General features: G+C 36.5%; 1 protein-coding gene across 7 annotated transcripts in view; it reads left to right on the top strand.

Annotated features, from left to right (window-relative positions):
- Nucleotides 1-14,829, top strand: part of NCOA1 (nuclear receptor coactivator 1) — a 219,647-nt gene that overhangs the window by 53,092 nt on the left and 151,726 nt on the right. For 6 of the 7 annotated variants that reach the window (XM_027555934.1, XM_027555939.1, XM_027555937.1 and 3 more), the window contains exon 2: nucleotides 1,245-1,389. The gene's annotated coding sequence lies outside the window, so the exon portion shown is untranslated. The remainder of the gene's footprint in view (nucleotides 1-1,244; nucleotides 1,390-14,829) is intronic. The other variant, XM_027555936.1, reaches the window with a different exon arrangement.

Below are 14,829 nucleotides of genomic sequence, written 5' to 3'. Positions count from 1 at the left end.
CTTGATTCCAGTTTGTGTTTCTTCCAGTCCAGCGTTTCTCATGAGGTACTCTGCATATAAGTTAAATAAACAGGGTGACAATATACAGCCTTGACGAACTCCTTTTCCTATTTGGAACCAGTCTGTTGTTCCATGTCCAGTTCTAACTGTTGCTTCCTGACCTGCATATAGGTTTCTCAAGAGGCAGGTCAGGTGGTCTGGTATTCCCATCTCTTTCAGAATTTCCCACAGTTTATTGTGATCCACACAGTCAAGGGCTTTGGCATAGTCAAAAAAGCAGAAATGGATGTTTTTCTGGAACTCTCTTGCTTTTTCCATGATCCAGCGGATGTTGGCAATTTGATCTCTGGTTCCTCTGCCTTTTCTAAAAGCAGCTTGAACATCAGGAAGTTCATGGTTCACATTATTGCTGAAGCCTGGCTTGGAGAATTTTGAGCATTACTTTACTAGCATGTGAGATGAGTGCAGTTGTGCGGTAGTTTGAGCATTCTTTGGCATTGCCTTTCTTTGGGATTGGAATGAAAACTGACCTTTTCCAGTCCTGTGGCCACTGCTGAGTTTTCCAAATTTGCTGGCATATTGAGTGCAGCACTTTCACAGCATCATCTTTCAGGATTTGGAATTTAAGCAGTTAGGCTTTAAATAATGAGAGCTAGTAGGGCTCACTTTTCTCAAGTATTCTCTGATGTCTGCAGAGTCCCACTGTTTGGCGTTAACTTTGAGGTAGAATGGGAAGATACAGCACTACCATTAATTCAGTAAGGTGGGCCATTTGTTACGTTCCCACTGCCAGTGACCTAGGAATGAATGATAGCCATCATATCAGGCACTTCTTTGTCACAGAGCTATCTTCTGCTGGAAATCCTGTTTCTTCCTACTGTTGCATTTTACCTGAAACTGAGTCCTGAGGCCACCGCTGCTGGGGTGACTTCAGCAACTCTGATGAGTGAGTCAGAAGCTTAGGTCCCTTACCTCCTTAAATTATCCATATGAAGCCTAATTTGCGGCATACCTCCTTTGGGTATCTGAACCTTTTTAAAGCCAGTAGCTAATTACCACTGATAACTTTATCTGTTTATTTAATCTTTATTCTTTATTTTCAGTTTTTCATATCTGTGGTAGGGACAAGAATGGGAATTAGAATTTCTTGAAAAACTAAAGCATTTGTGTGAGAATCTTTGTATGCTTATAGGGAAACAATGATGTGTCACTGTATCTAAAATCTAATGTCTTTTCTACTTTAGATCCATCCATACTAATGGGATGTGACTGGAACCGACTCTGATGATAAAAATCACGGACCACCAGACAAGATCAGGCAGTAAGAATTTTTGCTTCCAAATGAAGACACCGACATTTATAACTTCTACTTACTCTAAGGTATTCAAGGTACAGCTTTACTTTAATTTAACTCCTTGGCAGTCAGTGTATAATGTTGATTTCTATCTATAAAGATTTTATAAGTTTAAAAATTTCTATGTTAGAATGGTTAGCTTTTAGGGATGCATCCACTCCCCTCTCCACATTCCCCCAAATCTGAGATGAGATTCAGATTTTAAAAGGAGGTAATCCTTATAATTAGAAAAGCATGTCAATTATTAGAAATATACTGAGTGCAGGTTACGACTCAGTATAGAAGAACTGGAATAAAATAAATGCCTAAAGTTTAATTATTATTTTATTTATGTCATGACCCTGTGAGATGAACATTTGAATTCAGCATGTGCTTCCATGATACAAGAGACTTATCCCTTGGTTTGATTAAGAAACCTCTCTTTCCTATTCTCCTAAATTTACTGTGAAGAGTTTTCTATTCACCAAGAAGTGTCACTTATACTCCCCATAGACTCCCTTTAGGACCTTTGGGATCTGATGGGTTAGTTTCACTTGGATCAGAAAAGCCAGATATATAATTAAAGAGTCAAATGATACTTCCAAATCAGGGGGTGGCTGTCCACTTTAAAGACTACATAAGACAATTGAAAACAATCAAAGGAAACATAGTATCAACGGAAAACACAGTGCTCTCTATTTTTCTAAAATAGGTATGAAATCCAAAGAGGGTACAGTTAGTTTGGTGTTTATTTAAAAATAAAGTATTTTCTTGTTAATTGTATGTTTCCAAATAGGCAGGAATTTATGGAAAGATAATTATTTTCAGTGAGAGAGTTGGTTGCTTCTTTGTATTTGCTAGGATATAGAGTAGATGAAAAATCTAAGAAAAATGTATCACTTATTACTTGGATTTTAAATTTCATTTTGTTCTGTTTCGAAAGAAGAACTTATAAAGCAGTAAATTCTAAAATACAAGAATCCATAATAGAACACCTAAGATTGCTTCAGTTAAAATAAATGGATTGCTTTCTAAAAGGGGGTGGTGTAATTGAGCAGTTCTTATCAAAGAAAAATTACCTTGAATCAAATAGCAGATGAAAAAGAGGTTGTTTTGATGAGAAGTTTTAAAAGTTCTCTGGCAGCTAGCACATACATTGAACTTTTAGAAAACTTTTTGGTGTCACTTTGAATCAAATGGCAATGATGATTAAATATGTAATTTAACTTATTACTATAACCATTTCCCTTATTGTTTTTTAAGATTTTTTTTTGATGTGGTCATTTTTAAAAATCTTTGTTGAATTTGTTACACTGTCGCTTCTGTTTATGTTCTGGTTTTTTGGCCAGGAGGTATGTGGATCTTAGCTCCCTGACCAGGGATTGAACCCATACCCTCTACATTGGAAAGTTAAGTCTTAACCACTGGACTGCCAGGGAAGTGCCTAACTTATTTTTTAAAGATACCTTTCCTTCTTGCTTTCATATAACAGCATTAGTTGAATTGTTAAGCTTTGTAGCGAGTAATTCTAAATGTGTAGAAGGATATAGGTTATTCTGTAATTTCATTATGAATGAAGTTGAAGACCTCTTTCACTCAGAATGTTTACTCTGGGGCTAGGGAGGCTAAACTAAATGTCATCTAAAAACCATTTAAAAGCAATTATGAAATGAGCACTTAAAATCATAGTTTAGTATTCTTTTCTAAGTAATATAGTTAAGTTCTATATTCAGATGTCAACAAAAAGATTAGAGAATTGGAAATTCTGATCAATTGAATTTTGTGACTGATTGGTTGTGGTTGTTGGCTGTTCATGGTTCTACTTGTGAAAGTGCCATATAACCAAATTAATTTGCTTACATCCTGAAATTAGGGATCTCTAATTCATTAGTTTCTTATATTGCCCCACTCATTTTCAGGCTTACACAGCATAATACTCCTATTGATACTTGTCATTTCCCGTTTAAAAAATGAAGTAAAAATTTCACAAATTTGTACTCAGAAGTTTTATCTAATACATTTTGAGAATATTTTCTTAAAGATTTTTCAAAACATTTTTTGAGAGGTTTTTAAGATTTTGAGATTGTGGGAGTTTGTTTTTTTTTTTTTGTATTTTTACTGTACAAAATAAAATCAGTGCATGATTTAAGGCCCTAGAACATTTGTAAGGTTATGTCTTGGATTATGCATGCACGTGTGTGTGTGTGTGTGTGTGTGTGGGTGGGTGCTAAGTTGCTTCAGTTGTCTCCAACTCTTTGCAACCCTGTGGGTTGTAGTCCTCCAGGTTCCTGTGTCCATGGGATTCTCCAGGCAAGAATCCTGGAGTGGGTTGCCATTTCCTCCTCCAGGGGATCCTCCCAACCTAGGGATTGAACCCATGTTTGTTATGTCTCCTGCATTGGCAGCCAGGTTTGTTTGTTTTTTTTAACCACTAGTGTCACCTGAGAAGCCCATCTTGGATTATAGTTTACATTAAATTAAAATAATGCTTTTTAAAAATACTTTGTTTGGACTCACAAAAACATTTCAACAGGTATATTGAATAGGTATCCCTTGCCACGATTTTCTCTGTGGTGGGATGGAAAGAGCACAAGCATTGGCTCTTCGACTTCACACCACCCTGAGGAACTGAATTAATATTTCTGTCTTAGTTTTCTTTTTTATAATAATTACTTTTTAGACTTGTGATGAAAATGAAACAAATGTATAAAATTTTATAAAATAATGCTTTTCAGTGTTATATGAATGCATGTTGTTGCTAAAGACAGAGAAGACCATATTGCTGAAGTATCATTCACAGTTATCCTCCTAGCCAAAAACAGGTCAGCTCACACTACTATTGAAAAGCTTGTCAAACCAGTTTCAAACTTAATGACAAATATTATGCTTGGAGAGAAAGTAAAACGAGCTTTTGGCAGAAATCCCTTATCAAAGGCATACCATCTGGAAAAGCAATTACTGTCATGTGCATGCTAGTAGAATGTTTTGTTTTTCAGTTGGATGAAAGCACTGATGTGCTGAGGACATACCAGCACTTCATAGAGATGTGTTTCTGTTTAGTCACTGAGAAATTTACACCAGCAGAAGAGCTTTTTGTTGTTACTGTTATTTTGTTTTGTTGTTTTTGTTGTTGATGGTGGTGGTGATAGTGATTGGTTGAGTTTTTTTAAGCCATTGTTGCCTGTAAAAGTTGCACTGGTTCCTCTGATCAAACCCCAACAACTTAGCTGTAGGAGAGGGTATACTTGGCCTGTGAATAAAAGACATTGCACCAAGGTATAAATTTATATCCTTATTTTCAGAGAGGAAAATTGGCATTTAGTAATGTGATTTCTGGTTGTGATTTAATGTTGGAAAAAAACAGTAAAAATTGTGGATGTAAGCAATTTTTGGCCACTGACACTGTTTTTTTAGGATGTTGGTGAAGAAATGGTCAGCAAGTGTAGGATTCTGCTTTTCCAAAGTGATGTATTTGATGTACTGTGTACTGTGACAGGGCTTTACATGTTTATTAGTTTGTTTTTTAGTAAAATAAGATGAATGTTTCTTTACTACTTATAATGCCATTTCTGTGATTTCAAGGAGGCATAAACTTAAATTTACTTTTTGAAATAGTTGGAACTTAAAACTTTCATATTCCCATATCATGAGTTTCAATGTTAAGGATGAAGCATAAGGACTTTATAAAAGTTTGAATTATAATATAGAATAATTTTATAGGAGCTTGACCATTTTCCCATACTTGATGATTTTACTAATTTATCAAAGAAATGAATTTTTATTATACGTGTTTAAAAACCATATCTGAATTTTGAAATAGAACATGGAGACATACTTTGCAGAGCTAAAATGCCAGCAGAAAATATATTAGGACTCTTTTGCTCCAGTCTGTCAAACTGAAGCATTTAACATCTTAATTTTGTGTCAGTTATGCTTTTTGGTGGGGACAGTCAATGGAATCCTGAAAGCAGACCTGAAAAGGAAATATTTCTGTAATTTCTGGGTCCATATTCAATCGTAATATCCAGAATATATAACACAATTGATTTATAATTAAAAATGAAGATTTATTTATTTATCTTACTGCAGTGGGTCTTAGTTGTGGCATGCAGTATCTTTAGCTGCAGCATTCGGGTTCTAGTTCTCTGACCAGTGTTTGATCTTGGGCCGCTGGCATTGGGAGCACAGAGTTTAGCCACTGGACCACCAAGGAAGTCTCAGGAATTAGGCGTTTTTAGTTTAGTAGAAATAAAGAATAAGCAAGGAGCTAGTTGAAAGGGAAAACAAAGTATGGCTAAAGCTGCTTCAGACTGGGGGCATTGAACATCTTGCAGGGAAGTTATCAAGCAGTAATAGGGTGTGACAAAGCAATGAAGGTGCTTAATTGAATGGGCTCTGTCTGACCAAAGATGAGACAGTTTGAGCATTAGTATGTAAAACTGTAACATAATCACATCAAATATGTTTAAACTCATGAGTTCATGGTGATACTTTAAAAAACTCATTTGTTTTCTTTGGAGTATGCTAAGAAACCAACTATACTTGAAGGTAACCAACTAGTTGAAGAGAGAAAGTTTCTTTACTCAGTACTAGTATTCTGTTTACAGTTAAGGGGTGATAAGTAGAACATCACCATTTCTTAATGAATTCCTGGACTTAAGCAAAGATCATCAGTGGCCGCTAACATCACAAGAATAAAAACAGACATTAGGTTTCTCTTAATGAAAGTTCATAATCCTACCTCTGAAGTATCCTTGCCAAAAAAATTAAATTTAAATCTGAATCTGGTCAAGCCTCTAGCTCCAACTACTGATTTACAGGAAGACAGGGAAACAGTGAAATGATACCGTGGAGTGGAGTCAACAGAATCTAGGCTATGGGGAAGTCCTTGGGACATCAGCTTTTTTTTTTTTTAAACAAATTGTGAGGAATAAAAAAAGAGAAAAGAAGGAAGAAAACTGAAATGAATAGTGATGTTTGGATTTTATTTGGGTCCAAATTTTAATAAGTAAATGTAAAATAATCAGGGAAATTTGAACACTTAATATTTTATATTAAATTATTAATTTTTAGATATGATAGATAATAGCATGTAGTTATATTGAAAAGAGTCATTATCTTTTAGAGGTACATATTGAAATGTTGATGGGTGCAAGGATATGTCTGAGATCTGCTTTATTATTATCTGGGGTAGAGAGGAGGCTGTGGGTGGGGACGGATCAAGATTGGCCATGAGTTGATCAATGTTTATACTAGGCACATGTGGTGTTGGAGGGTGGTGGTGGTATAATTCTTGATATTATTCTCTAAGTTTTTTGGAAGATTTCCTGTAAGAAAAAGGTCCATAAATTTACATTTTCTTTTTGTTGGCTTATAAGAATGCTATTGAACTATGTGTATTTAGCAACCTGCCAAATTTTTATTTCTGATAATTTCTTGAGCCGTTTGGGTTTTATATATACAGAATCATATTGTCTACAAAGGACAGTTTTACTGTATAGTGCTTAATGTTTACCAAGCTCTATTTTAAGCACTTGCACATATTAATCCATTAGGTTCTTATACAAGCCCCAGTGAAGTAGACATTAATTTGCCCAAGATTGCCTAGCTGGTATGTAGTACAGCTGGGATTTGAACCCAGGCATTCTAGCCCTAGAGTCTGTACTTTCCTAGTTTTTATGTCTCTCCTTATAAGTTTTATTTTTAATCCTTCCACTCCAATCTTTGTACTGTTTATTTCTTTTGTTTTACTGTGCTGCCTAGAATTTAAACTTTTAAATAGCAGTTTTCATTTGAATTTTGATTTTAGAAGTTGTCTTAATATTTAGTGAATCCAGAGTCAAGTTTATTCCTATATAAATACATGGTAGTCACTAAGAGACTAAGAATTGACTTAGTATGTAGTCAGAAGCCAAAGAATAAAGTGTATCACTGTTTCCAGTTGCCAAGACATGAAAGCAACCTAAATGTCCATCAACAGATGAATGGATAAAGATGTGGTACATATATGCAATGGAATACTACTCAGCCATAAAAAGAATGAAATAATCATATTTGCAGTAACATGGATGTAACTAGAGATTATCATACTGAGTGAAGTAAGTCAGACAAAGACAAATGTCATATGATGCCACTTATATGTGGAATCTAAAAAAATGATATAAATCAACTTATTTAAAAAACAGATGTAGACTCACAGACATAGAAAATAAACTTATGGTTACCAAAGAGGAAAGGCAGTTGTGGGTGAGAAATTAGGAATTTGGGATTAACAGATACACGTGACTCTATATAAAACACACATATATATTTTATATTCAGAATACATATAAGATATATATATATGCGTGTGTTTCTGAATCACTTTGCTGTACACCTGAAACTAACACAACATTGTAAATCAATTATATTCAATTTAAAAAAAGGAACAAAATATATAGTAACAGCTTCTAGTCTTTTTTCACAATTACTTTTATCTCTTGATCAGTAAGCAGCCTATTCATGGTTCATTTTACTTTGAATTACTTGTTGATTCTATTGATTTGATTTCCTGAATTTCTCTGACTCTCTGATAAAATTACTTCTTTCTTCCCCCAACCTCCACACCTGTTATACAGTTACTTCTCATTGGACTTCACATAGGTTACATGAGATAAAATTAGGCAAAGCATTTATTAGCACATGTTTAAGAGAAAACTCCTTCATAATTTTGTTTAAAAATTATTATTTCTTTAATTAATTTTTTTTAATGGGGAGAAGTGAATATGGTTTAGTTAGTTTAAGAAGCCCTAGGCCTGGGACATGTGGGAAAAACTGTTGATAATGTGCTGTGGTGGTTTAATGAGTAATCTCTGTGTTCTCTGTAAGACACTTTCTTATAATACTCTGAGAAAGATTACTGAGAGAATTGGATACCAAAATAATACTTCCCTAGTAGGGAATGAGGTGGTGGAAACAGTTTAGGGGAAAACATACCTTGAGGAAGCTTTGGTTGAATGGGTCCCAAGCAACCTTATTTGAGCTAATTTAGGATGGAGCCTGGTAGGCGACAGTCCATGGGGTCGCAAAGAGTCGGACACGACTGAGCAACTTCACTTCACTTCACTTCAGAGTTGATACTGTTGAAGTTCTTTACTTAATGTCTCATGTATTATGAGGTCTTTTCGCTCTGCTTGGTGGGAATAACACTCTCCCTACCCTTGTATGAGTTTCAGGAATTCTTTGACCTATCTGTTTTTCATGGGTCCTTTCCCCAGCCTCCGGTAGTTCCTGTCATAGATGACCTGCCGAAGGCTTGAGGGGAGGCCTCTGCAGATCTCCAGAGTTCTGTGTATGTAGGTCCCTTCTCTTTGGTAGGCTTTAACACAGGTTCTGGCTATCTTGGTCTCCCTGAACATTGCCAGTCTCTTGTCTCCTCAGTTGTCTGAGACTGCCAGGCTCTGCTGACGTTCTCCCTCTCTACCCTGTATCCTGGAAACTGCTTCCAGGGTGTGTGAGGTGAAGCAGCTGTAGGGCTCACCTGATTTTTCCCCCCTTTTCATGGGTATCCCACTCCTGCTTTGACTGTCATCCAATATCTGAAAGCTATTGTTTATTTTATCCCAGTTTTCTGGTTGTATATCCAGAAGGATTAATCAGATCGCTGTTAGAAATACTTGATTTTCTTTTCCTTCTTTTCTCTATGATAAGATGTGGACCTAAGTATAATAAAATAAATCAAGAAACCATTGGCTTGAGCTGAGTGTTTCAGGTATTAGGCTTAACTAACTGTGTGCCTCTTGAGAAATCTGTATGCAGATCAGGAAGCAACAGTTAGAACTGGACATGAAACGACAGACTGGCTCCAAATAGGGAAAGGAGTACGTCAAGGCTGTATATTGTCACCGTGCTTATTTAACTTATATGCAGAGTACATCATGAGAAATGCTGGACTGGATGAAGCACAAGCTGGAATCAAGATTGCGGGGAGAAATATCAATAACCTCAGATATGCAGATGACACCACCCTTATGGCAGAAAGTAAAGAAGAACTAAAGAGCCTCTTGATAAAAGTGAAAGAGGAGAGTGAAAAAGTTGGCTTAAAGCTCAACATTCAGAATACTAAGATCATGGCATCCGGTCCCATCACTTCATGGGAAATAGATGGATAAACAGTGGAAACAGTAGCAGACTTTATTTTTTGGGCTCCCAGATCACTGCAGATGGTGACTGTAGCCATGAAATTTAAAGATGCTTGCTCCTTGGAAGAAAAGTTATGACCAACCTAGACAGCATAGTAAAAGGCAGAGACATTACTTTGCCAACAGAAGTCCATCTAGTCAAAGCTATAGTTTATCCAGTAGTCATTTATGGATGTGAGAATTGGACTATAAAGAAAGCTGAGCGCCAAAGAATTGATGCTTTTAAACTGTGGTGTTGGAGAAGACTCTTGAGAGTCCCTTGGACTGCAAGGAGATCCAACCAGTCCATCCTAAAGGAAATCAGTCCTCAATATTCATTGGAAGGACTTATGCTGAAGCTGAAACTCCAATACTTTGGCTACGTGATGTGAACTGACTCATTTGAAAAGACCCTGTTTCTGGGAAAGATTGAAGGCAGGAGGAGAAGCGGATGACAGTGGATGAGATGGTTGGATGGTATCACTGACTCAATGGACATGAGTTTGAGTAGACTCTGGGAGTTGGTGATGGACAGGGAGGTGTGGCGTGCTGCAGTCCATGGGGTTACAAAGAGTCGGACACAACTGAGTGACTGAACTGAACTGAACTGAAGCAGAGGGGTTCCTAGTTGCCTGTGGTCCAAACCCTTTGATAATAATAAACAGTCAGTTTCACCTGGTAGGTTCCTTCTCACTTCCATTCTCTGGAACCTATTGCAGTGGTAGGGTGGTTGGTCAAGAATTATGGTATTCTGAATCTTGGTTAGGTACTATTGTTGTTTAGTCCCTAAATTGTGTCTCACTCTTTGTAACCCCATGAACTGTAGCCCACCAGGCTCCTCTGTCCATTGGATTTCCCAGGTAAGAATACTGGAGGGGGTTGCCATTTCCTTCTCCAGGGGATCTTCCTGACCCAGGGATTGAACCCACGTCTTCTTCGTTGGCAGGCAGGTTCTTTACCACTGAGCCACCTGGAAAGCCCTGGTTAGGTACTGCATAGTTTTATTAAGTTTTTAATACTCTTACTTTCAACTGGATTAAGACCTACTTTTACTTACTTTTTCTCAGCTATTTCATTTTGCGATTACCTTTAATTATATCAGCTTATTTTGGTTATGTTATTGGCTAGATGTCTAGATGGTTGTCATTTTTCACTGGATTGTATTTACTTCATCGTGTGTTCTTCTGTCTCACAGTAACGTTTAGGATCTTTGAAGAGTTTGATTTTTAGGCATTATTATCTTTAGTTTTGGTCCTGCTTCTCTGTTCTTGCTTTCCTTTACCCAGAAATGAATGAGCAGATAAGTAACTGAATGTGAGTGAAAGTTGCTCAGTTGTGCCTGACTCTTTGCGACCCCATGGCCTATACAGTCTATGGAATTCTCCAGGCCAGAATACTGAAGTTGGTAGCCTTTTCCTTCTCCAGGTTATCTTCCCAATACAGGTATCAAACCCAGGTCTCCCGCACTGGGGGCAGATTCTCTACCAGCTGAGCCACAAGGGAAGCCCAAGAATACTGGAGTGGGTAGCCCTATCCCTTCTCCAGTGGATTTTCCTGACCCAGGAATCAAACCACAGTCTCTTGCATTGCAGGTGGATTCTTTACCAACTGAGCTATAAGGGAAGCCCAAGTAACAATAGATGTATGTAAATATATACACATATATACCCAGAGTGCATTTTCTCTATTCTGAGATTAATTATTATGATATAGACTCTTGATTTAATATACTTTAAAGAAAGAAGAAACATTAAATTTATTTTGAAAATACTTCTTAGAAATTAACTGACAGAAACATACATTTATCCATACAGTTCCTATACCATCTTCTTTGGAATCATAATACAAGAGTGAGTCTAATCCTTTTTCATTCTGACATGCTGATTTTCCTCACCTGTTATTGCCTTTTTACACATTATGATTGTCAGTGTAGTTTTGAGTCATATGGGAAATGGTTGAAATTTAACTACTTTTCTTTTTTGGCTAAATTCATAGTTTTTATATAGATAAACTGTGAATTAAATAATTTCTTTTTTGATTCAGCTGGAAACTTCTGACAGATATCCAGCACTTGGGTAATGAAAGTGAAGTCGCTCAGTAGTGTCCGACTCTTTTCGACCCCATGGACTGTAGCTTACCAGGCTCCTACCTCCATGGGATTCTCCAGGCAAGAGTACTGGAGTGGGTTGCCAATTCCTTCTCCAGGGGATCTTCCCGACCCAGGGATCAAACCTGGGTCTCCCGCATTCCAGTACTTTATAAAATGTAAAGTGGTCTCACCAATGTCTCCCAGCTCTGATAATTCTATGATCTATTTTGAAGGACTGGGCAATTTCTATTACCTTTAATTGCTCTTGCTTGTCTTGCAACAGGCAATATTTGCATCACAATAGCTTTTTATTTCAGTGCTTTCTGAAAACATTTTCAAGCAACAGTTAAGCTTTGGGATTTAACTTAAAATTCTATAGCTTGTGAGTTTACCCATGCAGATAATTCAGCTGTGGTGATATTTGGATAAACAGATACTTCCTATGGGAAGGTATAGTCTCACAGTTTTACACCTGGGCAAGCAGTTACATACATCACAACTTACTCTTGCTTAACTACTGGTACGTTTTTCTGAACATTAATTCTGATACTTCTGTTTTCAGAAACCTAAAAATATTATTTTAAGAGAAACAAGTATCTTTAGAATTGAGAAAATATGACTTAGCAAATAAGTATACAATAATCCTGAAGTCTGCCAAGTGGTAGAATTATAAGTTTTGGTCTGATCAGGTAGCAGTTAGAAAAATTAGTGTTGAGACTGTCCATATGCAAATATGTGGTTAACTTTTTAAAAACTGAGGAACTAGTGAAGCTATGCAAATAGTAACCCAAAGTGAGAAGACTAAAAAATTAAGTACATCTAAATGGAAAAACCAACACAAAATTAAAAAGGAAAATAACAAAATGGAAGATATTTACAAATTTGACCTTAAATACTATCTAAAGTAACCATGAATATTTAAAAAATAATTATAACACGAATATTCCGGTAAGTACACTGATAAAATTGTGTCTATTAGGTCAGCATAGAGTTTACATAGAATAAACAAAAGTTAGGAAAAGAGTTCATCCTCCTGGATAACTGAAACAATAGTGAATAATCTTTTTATACTTATTGAATAACTATAATAAAGTAGTCCATAGGGAATCAAGTACTCGTGCATTGTTTTGGAATTGGTACAGTTGGGCTCCATGGTTTTCTGATGAGAAATTCCCTGTAGATAATGCATCATTTTTCTCTGCCTGCATTCATGATTAGTTCGTGTTTTGTTTCAGAAACTTTTTAAAAATGTGAGTATGTTTGGATTTCTTTGGATTTAACCCATTTGCAGTTTGCCCAGCTCTTCTTCAATTTTGTTAGCTTATGATTTTAACCAAATTTGAAAAATTGTCAGCAGTTATTTCTTCAAATAATTTTTCAGCCCATGCCTTTTCTCCCCTTTTTCTAAGACTTTGATGACATGAATGTTAGATCTTATGTAATTGTTCCAGAGGTCCCCGAGGCTCCATTTATTTTTTTCAGTCTATTCCTTTTCTCTTGTTCAGGTTGGATGATTTCTGTTGATTGATCTTTAAGTTTACTTGCTTTAATATCGATTTTTCTTTGTTATTGCCATCCTGCTATTGAATCCATCCATTGAATTTAATTTTGGCTATTGTATTTTTTAATTCTAAAATTTCCATTTGATTCTCTGTATTCTCTGTATCTTTGCTGACACTTTCTGTTTTCCCATTTGTTTCTGTGAGCGTTCACAGTTGCATTTTGGTTTGTTTTACTGATAGTTGCTCTAAAATCGTTAAATAATTCAAATATGTTTGTCATGTCAGTACTGGTGTCTGTTAATTGTCTGGTCTCATTTAAGTTGCAGTTTTTCATATATTGCTTTATTTTTTTCACGAGTATAGTTATGATAAAAATGAAGAGAATGAGAATAAAGAGGAAATAGAATCAGTCTAGCTGTGTAAACTGAATTTCTTTCTCTATAAAGTAGAAATAATAATATCTACTCCACAGATTTTTTACAAAGACTACATGAAAACACATATCTAAAATATCCAACACAGTCCCTGGCATGTAACAGTGCTCAGAAAATATTAGTTACCTTTGCTTTTCTTTTTTCTGATTATAATTTTGAAAAATCTAAATCATTACTATCATCTACTTGGCATTTTAAGGGAAGAGGCTCTTTAAAAGAGATCTTAACTCTCCTTCCTTTAACTAGTTCTCTAAGTTGTGATTCAGTTCAGTTCAGTTCAGTTGCTCAGTCATGTCCGACTCTTTGTGACCCCATGAATCGCAGCACACCAGGCCTCCCTGTCCATCACCAACTCCCGGAGTTTACTGAGACTCATGTCCATCGAGTTAGTAATGCCATCCAGCCATCTCATCCTCTGTCGTCCCCTTCTCCTCCTGCCCCCAATCGCTCGCAGCATCAGAGTCTTTTTCCAATGACTCAACCCTTCGCATGAGGTGGCCAAAGTACTGGAGTTTCAGCTTTAGCATCATTCCTACTAAGGAAATCCCAGGGCTGATCTCCTTCAGAATGGACTGGTTGGATCTCCTTGCAGTCCAAGGGACTCTCAAGAGTGTTCTCCAACACCACAGTTCAAAAGCATCAATTCTTGGGCGCTCAGCCTTCTTCACAGTCCAACTCTCACATCCATACATGACCACTGGAAAAACCATAGCCTTGACTAGACGTACCTTTGTTGGCAAAGTAATGTCTCTGCTTTTGAATATGCTATCTAGATTGGTCATAACTTTCCTTCCAAGGAGTAAGAGTCTTTTCATTACTTGGCTGCAGTCACCATCTGCAGTGATTTTGGAGCCCCCCAAAAATAAAGTCTGACACCGTTTCCACTGTTTCCCCACCTATTTCCCATGAAGTGATGGGACCAGATGCCATGATCTTCGTTTTCTTTTTTTTTTTTTACATTTATGTAAAAATTGTTTATTGGCTTATACAAAAGACATGGAAATGAGTCTTTTGTGAAATGATTTGTTATTTGATTAATTCTATCTTTTCATCTAATGTTCAGGACTGGATTAGATTTGCTTAGCTCATATAACTGTCTGTCTCTCCCCATTAATTTTTCATCTTACCATACCCATGAAGTGATGGGACCAGATGCCATGATCTTCGTTTTCTGAATGTTGAGCTTTAAGCCAACTTTTTCACTCTCCTCTTTCACTTTCATCAAGAGGCTTTTGAGTTCCTCTTCACTTTCTGCCATAAGGGTGGTGTCATCTGCATATCTGAGGTTATTGATATTTCTCCCGGCAATCTT

This window comes from Bos indicus x Bos taurus, chromosome 11 (assembly GCF_003369695.1).
Source record: "Bos indicus x Bos taurus breed Angus x Brahman F1 hybrid chromosome 11, Bos_hybrid_MaternalHap_v2.0, whole genome shotgun sequence".
Classification (NCBI taxonomy): domain Eukaryota; kingdom Metazoa; phylum Chordata; class Mammalia; order Artiodactyla; family Bovidae; genus Bos; species Bos indicus x Bos taurus.
The sequence above is the reverse complement of the archived record's forward strand: the minus strand, read 5'-3'. Positions and strand labels throughout refer to the sequence as shown.